The sequence below is a fragment of the Phascolarctos cinereus genome, unplaced genomic scaffold (assembly GCF_003287225.1).
Source record: "Phascolarctos cinereus isolate Bilbo 61053 unplaced genomic scaffold, phaCin_HiC Scaffold_7;HRSCAF=346, whole genome shotgun sequence".
In the NCBI taxonomy this organism is placed as follows: domain Eukaryota; kingdom Metazoa; phylum Chordata; class Mammalia; order Diprotodontia; family Phascolarctidae; genus Phascolarctos; species Phascolarctos cinereus.
Genome location: NW_027556180.1, coordinates 147,380,839 through 147,389,877, shown reverse-complemented (window position 1 = coordinate 147,389,877; position 9,039 = coordinate 147,380,839).

Below are 9,039 nucleotides of genomic sequence, written 5' to 3'. Positions count from 1 at the left end.
CCTTTCTGCAACATCACCTATCATTTCTATTTCTGCCACCTAGAGCCAAGTAGAGCAATCCCTCTTCCATGTGAGAGCCCTTCATTACTTAAAAAAGCAATGGTATGTTCAACTCCTCTCCACACACACACACCACACCACTTCTACCTCTTCCCTTTTTCCAGGCTAAAGAACTCTAGATGCTTTTCAGGAGAATTGCTAGTCAAGCCTCTCCCATGCTTCTGGAGTCATCTTGTCCTCATTCATTTCATCTTATAACCAATGTCATGGGTGTCAATGGTGGGTTGTTTGCTTGTTTTTCTTTTTTTCAATGTTATCCAGAGTCAGTATTGATACAAACCAGTTAGGTCAGCTCCTTCACCCAGTGGAGGAAAGGGGACTTTTGGGGTTAAGTGACTTGCCCAGAGTCACGCAGCTACTGTTATGTGTCTCAGGCCGCATTTGAACTCAGGTGCTCCTAACTCCAGGGCCAGTGCTGTATCCACTGCGCCACCTAACTGCCCCAAAAGGGGACTTCTGAGACAACAAGGATGGCTAATACATGTCCATGAATACATTTTTTACTGCAAAGAAATTCTACCAGTTCCTATATGTAGCCTTATTTGATCTCTTCAAAATCATTTCATTTGTAAGAAGCTCTAACTTCTTTTGTCTAACTTGGTATAAAACCTCACAACCTCTAGAATTTTTATCTTGTCTAGGAGATAAAGCTAACCTCTTGAAAACAATTACATATGCAGTTTCATTTCCCTGAACCATACAAAGACAGAGTCATATGAGATAAATCATTTCTGAATGGGTATGTTCATGTGGTTTCTACTTTATTTAATAAACACTTTAATTAGATCAGTTTAATATGAAGCTTCATGTGTTTCTTGAAATCCCAAATCTCACTAGCAGATATCCTTTCTAGCTTTATGTCATCTTCAAACTTGATAAATGGCACACTTATCCAATTTGTGCCTTTATCCAAGTCATTGATAAAAGTGTTAAATCATATAGATACTGGGGGCTTGTGGGTAGAGACACTGACTCAGCAAAGGAATATATAACTATGCTAGTTAGGTTTAAGATTTCAAGAAAAGTAAGCTTCATGATAAGTTAACCCAACTAGAGAGTTTATTGAATAATATGGAAACTATATGAACATACTCACACAAGAAAAATATGCCTCATGTGTATGACCCTTGTGTGATTAAATGAAACAAGACTGCACATGTTAACTACTCTCACAAGATCGGTTTAATCTAAAAAATAGTTTTCCACCACTGGATATCCTAAAGGTTCTAGGTCATCTTTGTATATCTTTCCAAATTGACATAGAACTGACTACTTTTTGACCTCAACTATTCAACCAATTTCAAATCGACCTAATAGTACTATCACTTAGTCCAGTAGTCCCGAAGTCCTTTGGGGATTTGTTCTATACAACTTAGACTCAGTCAAAGGGCCACACCTGAGGACCAAGAAGGCCACATGTGGCCTCGAGGCCGAGGATTCCCCACCCCTGACCTAGTCCATATCTTTCACAATATTAAAATGAGACTCTATCAAATGCTTTGGTAAAATCTAGGTAAACTTTATCTCTAGGTCCTTCCCCAACCTACTTATCAAGTAAAGCCAATTCAAAAAAGAAGATAAAGTTAGTTGTGCTGACTTTATAATCACTACTTCTGTTTCTAGGTATTCATTAATCATCTCTAATATTATACTTTATAACTTTGCCTAGAAAAGGCAAACTCACCATCATAGTTTACTGTTTTCCATGTCTTCTTTTTTGGGGAAATCAGGTCAGGTATTGTGGTACATACTTATTCTGCTACCTGAGAGGCTGAGGCTGGTGAATCACTTGAGTTCAGGAGTTCTGAATTAAGGTAGACTAAGCCAATGCAGCTCAACTAAGTCCAAAACCTGGTGAGCTGCTAGAGGGCTACCAGGCTGTCTAAGGAGAGATTAACTGTTCCAGGTCAGAAATGGAGGAGGTTAGACTTTCCACAGCCAATCGAGCTGTGTGTGGCATTGGCATTTCTAGCTTTGGCAAGATATGGAGAGCCAGTCTCTAAATAAACAACAAACAAATAAAAGAGGCGGGGGGGGGAGGAAATCAAGCCATTCGCAGTTCTCTAATTCTGAGGTGTCTCTCCCATTCTCCATGATCCTTCTTTGTTTGTTTTTTAATTTTCTTTTTTTATTATGGACTTAACATATCAACAAATACAAACATTTCATTATACAAAGAACCAAAAAAGAAGATTATTTATGAAATCATGAACCTCTGTTATGTAGTTTATTCATTTTTAAGTGTGTTGCACTGAACACTGTAGTAAAATGACCCTGCTTGTTTGTTTTCTTTTCATAACTTCTTATTTTCTTCTATGTGTTTTAAATATTTTATTGATGCTCTTTTTTCTCCTTTATTTTTCTTGCAACTTTATCACTATGCCCTCCTATCCCCACTCTCTCACCACCACCGCCCTCCCTTGCAATGGCTTAGTCAAGTAAAACAAATCAACACATTGGCCATGTCTTAAAATGTACATCTCATTCTATATGTCTAGTCCACTACCTCTGTTCCAAGAGGTGAGAGGTGTCTCTCATGCTCAAGCTTCTGAAGTGATGATTGGTCACAGCATTGATCAAGTGTTCTGAGGCCTTTCAAAGTTGCTTTCCTTTACATCACTGTGTTCATCATGTAGGTCGCCTTTATTTATTTCATTTTGCATCAGTTCATGTAAGTCCTCCCAGATTTCTCTGACTTTGTCATATTCAGTATTTCTTAAAGCAAAATAATATCCCATTACACCACAGTTTGTCCAGCCATTCCCCAATTGATGGGCACCTACTTTTTTTTTTCTTTGCTACAACAAAAAATGACTACTATGAATATTTCCTTTCCCACTACCTTTGACCTCTTTGAAATCTATGCCTCCTGGTAGTCAGTGGGTACACACACTTTAGTGACTTTTATTACACAGTTTCAAATTGTTTTCCATAAAGATTAGATTATAGCTCCACTAACAGGGTATTAATGTACCTCCTTCCACGACTCCTCCAACAATGACCATTTTCCTCTTTTGTTGTCACTTTTTATATGATGACTATTAAGTAGAACCTCAGAGTTGTTTTAATGTGCATTTTTTCTTAGTATTTGTGACTTCAGTAATTTTTTCATGTATTTGTTGAAAGCTTGTATTTCTTTATTTGAAAACTGCCAATTCATATACGTTTATCCATTGGGCAATGGTTTTTGATCTAATATACTTACAATCATTTCTCTATATCTATTGCCTATCAGATTTTTATGAAGGCAGCATGACCTAGTAGATAGAGAGCTGACCTTGGAACATGGACCTAGGTTCATGTTCTACCTTTGATACATAACGATTGTGGGATGCTGGATGGAGTCACTTACCCTCTCACTGTACTAGACAGTTCTCTGAAGTCTTTCTCCATGATCTTTAAAAGATTATTGACAGTGGCTCAGCAATCACATCTGCATTTCTTTCACTATTGTAGAATGTAGTTCATTTGGGTCAGTTAATTTCAATTCATCAAGGGCAGGTAGGAACTTTCTTATATTATCCTTATTTATCTTAGGTATCAGCTCCCTATTAGCCATTTATATTCTGCCTTTACCAGTTCAAAAACTATTTTCCTTGGTAGAGAAAATAAAAAACAAAGTAAAAGTCAAGAAATTTTACCTTCTCTTAGTTGTCCATTATCACTCTTCTCCTTTCCCAACCATTACGCCTGGCCTTACTTTTGATCCTCTTATTTTCTTCCAAAAAAAAAATATATATATATTTTTTGGGTGGGGCAATGGGGTTAAGTGACTTGCCCAAGGTCACACAGCTAGTGAGTGTTATGTGTCTGAGGCCATATCTGAACTCATGTCCTCCTGATTCCAGGGCTGGTGCTCTATCCACTGCTCCACTGAGCTGCCCCCAAAATAATTTTTGTTTTTAAATCTTTTTCCTTATCCTTAGTTAATCTTCCTGGTCTAAACTTATCCTGAGCCTTAGTACTCCTCACACTATTCTTGTAAGAGTTTGTCACACTTTCAAATTCATTCTCTATTATCAAACCTTAATTTCATTTTCTCTACAGATCTTTTTAAAATTTAAGTTAGTTTCTAAGTCCTTGGTATTTTTATAATAGGCTCTTTAGATAACTTCTTTTTTTCCTCCTCATCAGAATTCAATCACTCTTGTAATGATTTTATCTTTATCATATTAAGTCCATTGAATTACCCTTCTCTGAAAGCTTTTAAATCTACTCTTCCAAAGTCTAGGTTTCAAAGCAGACTATTCCTGGCTTTCCTATCCATTTCTAGAACACCTTCTAATATGAAATGGTCTCCTCTGCCCCAAGTTTTCCATTATTTCCACCCCCAGCAATCGGTTCCTTGTTGGTAAAAATCAGATTCAGAATAGAATTTCCCCCTGTCGATTCCTTCACTGTTTGAAGGCAATATCAGTGGAGCACAAGTTCTGATACCTTCTGTCATGTTAGAAAGATTATGAAGATAATCCTAACAACAGACTGTCTGCTTTTTGAGGGCCTGCCTTGCTAAGGATTATTAAGACTGGTCACTTTTTCATGAATTCTTTGTCCATGGAAATCCACAAAACAAAGAAAAAATGCAAAAATGCCCCCCTTCTACTTCTGCAGCAAAGATGTGCAACTGACTTAAAGGAGATAGCGGCTGGTAAGAATCACACAGTTTTGAGACCATCATCAAGATTAGCTTAGCTTTTGGTACCCTAGATAGGAGATACTGTCCAAGGAGCAGGCACACAATAAAAAGAAATGGATCGCCTCTTTGTCTACATTCTCACTATCAAAGAAACCAGAAGACAAGAGGAAGTTGTTAAATGAGGAAGGATTGCTTACAGGTTCTCCTTGAAGAGGTCAAGAGGTTGGTATAGTTGTTTGTTGAACATTTTTTTAAGGCAGTTGGGGTTAAGTGACTTACCCAGGGTCACACAGCTAGTAAGTGTTAGGCCTGAGACCGGATTTGAACTCAGGTCCTCCTGATTTCAGGGCTGCTCTATCCACTGTGACACCTAGCTGCAAACTTGGTTATGTCATCTTGTAAAGGTTTTGACAGATATATATATATATATATATATATATATATATATATATAGTGACTATTGTGAAGACAGTGGCAATTTCTGTAGCCACATTTGAGGATTTAAAGTTGTGGGTCACCAAAAAGGGCAGTTAAGAAGCATCCAGTCTCCTTCAGATTGGATGGCTCTTCCCAGAACTTCCATGTAAGCAAAACACTCAAGCTAGCCACATCTTATTCTCCAGTCTCTACCAGGTCCCTGAACCGGTACCTTCACTCCTTTTTTTCTTTTCTTTCTTCTTTTTTTGAGCTCCCTTTTACATATTATCTTCCCCTGTTAGAATATAAGCCTCTTATGGATAGGGGCTTTTTCTCTCTGCTTGTATTTGTCTGACTACACTTAGCAGCCAGCGCCTGGAACACAGTAGGTGCTTAAGAATTTAAAATAAAATGGGGGCAGCTAGGTCTCACAGTGGATAAAGCTCTGGCCTTGAAGTCAGGAAGACCTGAGTTCAAATTCGGTCTCAGACACATGACACTTACTAGCTGTGTGACCCTGGGCAAGTCACTTAACCCCAATTGCCTCACTAAAAAAAAAAAAAAGAATTTAAAATAAATTGTTGACTGACTGATATAGTATGTGTACATTGTTAACTTTATCTTTGTCACTTTTTTAAGCCTGGACAATCAACAAAATAATAAATCAAGCCTTGGTTTGTAGCCTTCCATGATTTCTGAAGTGTAAATGTTCATGTTGAAAATTAACGATGACTCTCCCAAGTCAGTATGAATAAGCTGAAGAATTTTACCAATAGACTCTTGCACAGGAGAAGTTGTATAATGGATATCAGAAAATGAATATGTAGGTCATATAGCAAGAAAGGGAGTCATTGGTCAGTGTGCTCTTTGGATATCTCTACAATATTAAAAGAGCTAGAGGAAGGCCACACATTGGGAAGGATTTATGGAAGAACATGGACAGTAGTTGCCCAGATGAGGCAGGGATGGGGTATGAATGGTACCTTTGGAAAAATAGCCACTTCAATAAGATAACAGATCCATGGAAGTACAGAGGAGTTTGCGACTGAATACCTTTTAAAGAACAAATTTTATTTAAATGCACTGAGTATTTCAGTAGGGGAAACCTTCCTAATTACTTAGAATGGTTCATCTCCCAGTGATTTCCCAAGAGTTGGTTGAATTAGCTTTAGGAGGTAATGCAACCAACTCATCAGTTAGATTCCTATTAAACATTTTATTATGAAGTTAATAACCATTCACAAAACTGAACAAACAAAATCATAATTGCCAGAAACTTGGCCGCTAAGGGATGAATTTTTCATCCATAGAGACCCCTGAAGTAGATAAAATATAAAATGGCCCTTTGTTCTTTGTGGTCCCTTTCTGTTTCCACAGTGACATTGTTTAAATATAAAAAGAATGGAAGAAGGTGTTACAAATCACTTAGTTTTCAGAATATTTCATTTTTAGCTTATTACTCTGAATGTGAAGATCTTTCCCAAGAACTAAAAAAATTATCTATTATTAGAACAATTGATTCATGTTGATATTTTCAGTATAAGTGAAAACAAAAGATGTAAAGTGCTTGCAGCAGTCCCAGTCCAATATAGTAGTTTTGGTACTTAAAGAATTGTACTGAAACTATGGTACTTCCCAGAAGAATCAGAGCATCCAAAAGTACAAAATAATAGCCCTTTGGGGATTATGTTTTAACTCTGTCATGATGATCTAGCCACTGGGGCTAGGAAGCTAGAAATTGCTAGCACAGAAGGTAACAAGAATAAAAGGTTCCAGATATTGGAGGAGATGCCAGATTAAAAAAAAACAACAACAACCCTAGAGCCAGAAAAAGAAGAAGCTTCTTGGACTATTCCAACAGATAAATGAAAAGATGTCTCACTGGTTTTCCTTGGATGAGCAAATGCAAAAGTTGGGCAAGTTGGTTTCATTATGTGTCTAAAAGCTAGATCAATATGATCTATTTTGATATTCAGTGACTTCAGTATAAAAGTAAGCACACAGGACAGAGAAAAATTATATTGAAAAATACGCTTCAGGGTCAAGAAATGACAGACCAAAGCTCGAAGGCTGCTCACAAGTTGCCTACTTGCATATCGTGAATATTTTTTAAGAAGAAGGTTAAAAAGTGCTAGATGTAATGAGCATTGCATAAGATTATAAAAAAAGAAACAGATTATAACTTAGCATAGAAGAAAGAACTATTAATTGACATAGAAGCTGCTTCAGAATCAGAAATCCATATACAATAAAATCAAGTGGTAACAAAGTCAAGAAGATGGCGGAATAGGTCAGAAATTTCCAGGCTGTCCCGATTTCCTCCACAAACAGACAGAAAATCACTACAAAATGAATGTAGAGCAGCAAAAAACAAAGGGGAACATCGTGGGAGGACCTCAGAAAAGACTGGAGGGGCTGAGGTTTAGCCTGAGTGAAAAGTAAAAACCTCCAGGCTGACTCCACTGAATCAACAAACAGTAGGCCAGAGTGAAGCAAATTAGGCCTCAAGAAATTTTATGTCAGGAACTTTCACCTCACAAATTTTTATCTCATAAACTTTCATCTAAGGAACAGCAGACTCTGAGTGGGGCAAGACTGAAGGACCCACTGTTGTTTCCAGAAGTCAAGACTAGCAGTGCTGACCAGAAGTAATCTCCAGCTGTGGCTGTAGACAAACAGGAGTGAGCACAAGTCTGGAGAGTGCTGCACCACAGGAAACAAGAATGCGGCTGGAGCTTAGGGGAGGAAAAGAGAAGTCGCTGAAGTTGAGCCCCAGGACAGAATTAAGAAAACAAAAGTAAGGAGGACTTGAGGCCTAGGGCAACATGACATCCAATTTGGGATTAAAACTTGATTATAATAATATTAAGCTGATAAAAATAAAATAAGACAAGTTAAAAATAAAAATAAGTAAGTAAAGGAAAAAGAACCCAACCATTGGCTACTTTGGTGTAAAAGAAGATCTGGGTTCATATTCAGAGAAAGATAGTGAGGTTAAAAAAAAAAAGCCATTCTTACACCAAGGGGTAGTGTCACTTGGTCACAAGCCCAAAAAGAAATCTTGGAAGAACTTAAAAAGGAATTAAAAAATCAAATAAGAGAGAAAGAGGAAGAATTAGAAAAAAAATAAAGAAAAGCAATCCAAGAAAATTATTAAAAGAAAGTTAACCAATTAGAAAAAGAAGCAAAATCTTTTTTTTTTTTAATTCTTAGGCCATTGGGGTTAAGTGATTTGCCCAGGGTCACACAGCTAGTAATTGTCAAGTGTTTGGTCTGAGGATAGATTTGAACTCAGGTCCTCCTGACTTCAGGGCGGGTGTTCTAAATACTCTGCAACCTAGCTGCCCCAAGATACGAAATCTTAAAGAAGAAAATAACTCCTTGAAAGCTAGAATTGGGCAAGTGAAATCAAATTACGTTATAAGACACCAAGATATAATAAAACCAGAAAAAATGGAAGAGAATCTGAAACATCTCATTAGAAAAACAACTGATCTCAAGAACAGATCAAGGAGAGACAATGAAAGAATTGTTGGACAACCTGAAAGTTATGATCAAAAACAGAATCTGGATACAGCACTACAAATAAATTGTTAAGGAAAATTGTGCTGAAGTTCTAGAAGAATGTAAAGTAGGGGTGAAAGCAGTGACTTGCTTGAGCTCACCCCCAAACCCCTCTAAAAAATGGCTCTAAACAAATTCTTTTTTTTTTGTTTTTCTAATCTCATTTTTTAAAATTTTATTTTTAAATATAAATTTATTTTTAGTTTTCAACATCACTTCCACAAGTTTTTGAGTTCCAAATTTTCCCCATCTCACCCCTCCCTCCACCCCAAGATGGCATGCATTCTGAATATCCCTTCCCCTAGTCTGTCCTCTCTTCTATCTCTCCCCCCTTCTCTTATCCCCTTCCCCTTCTATTTTCC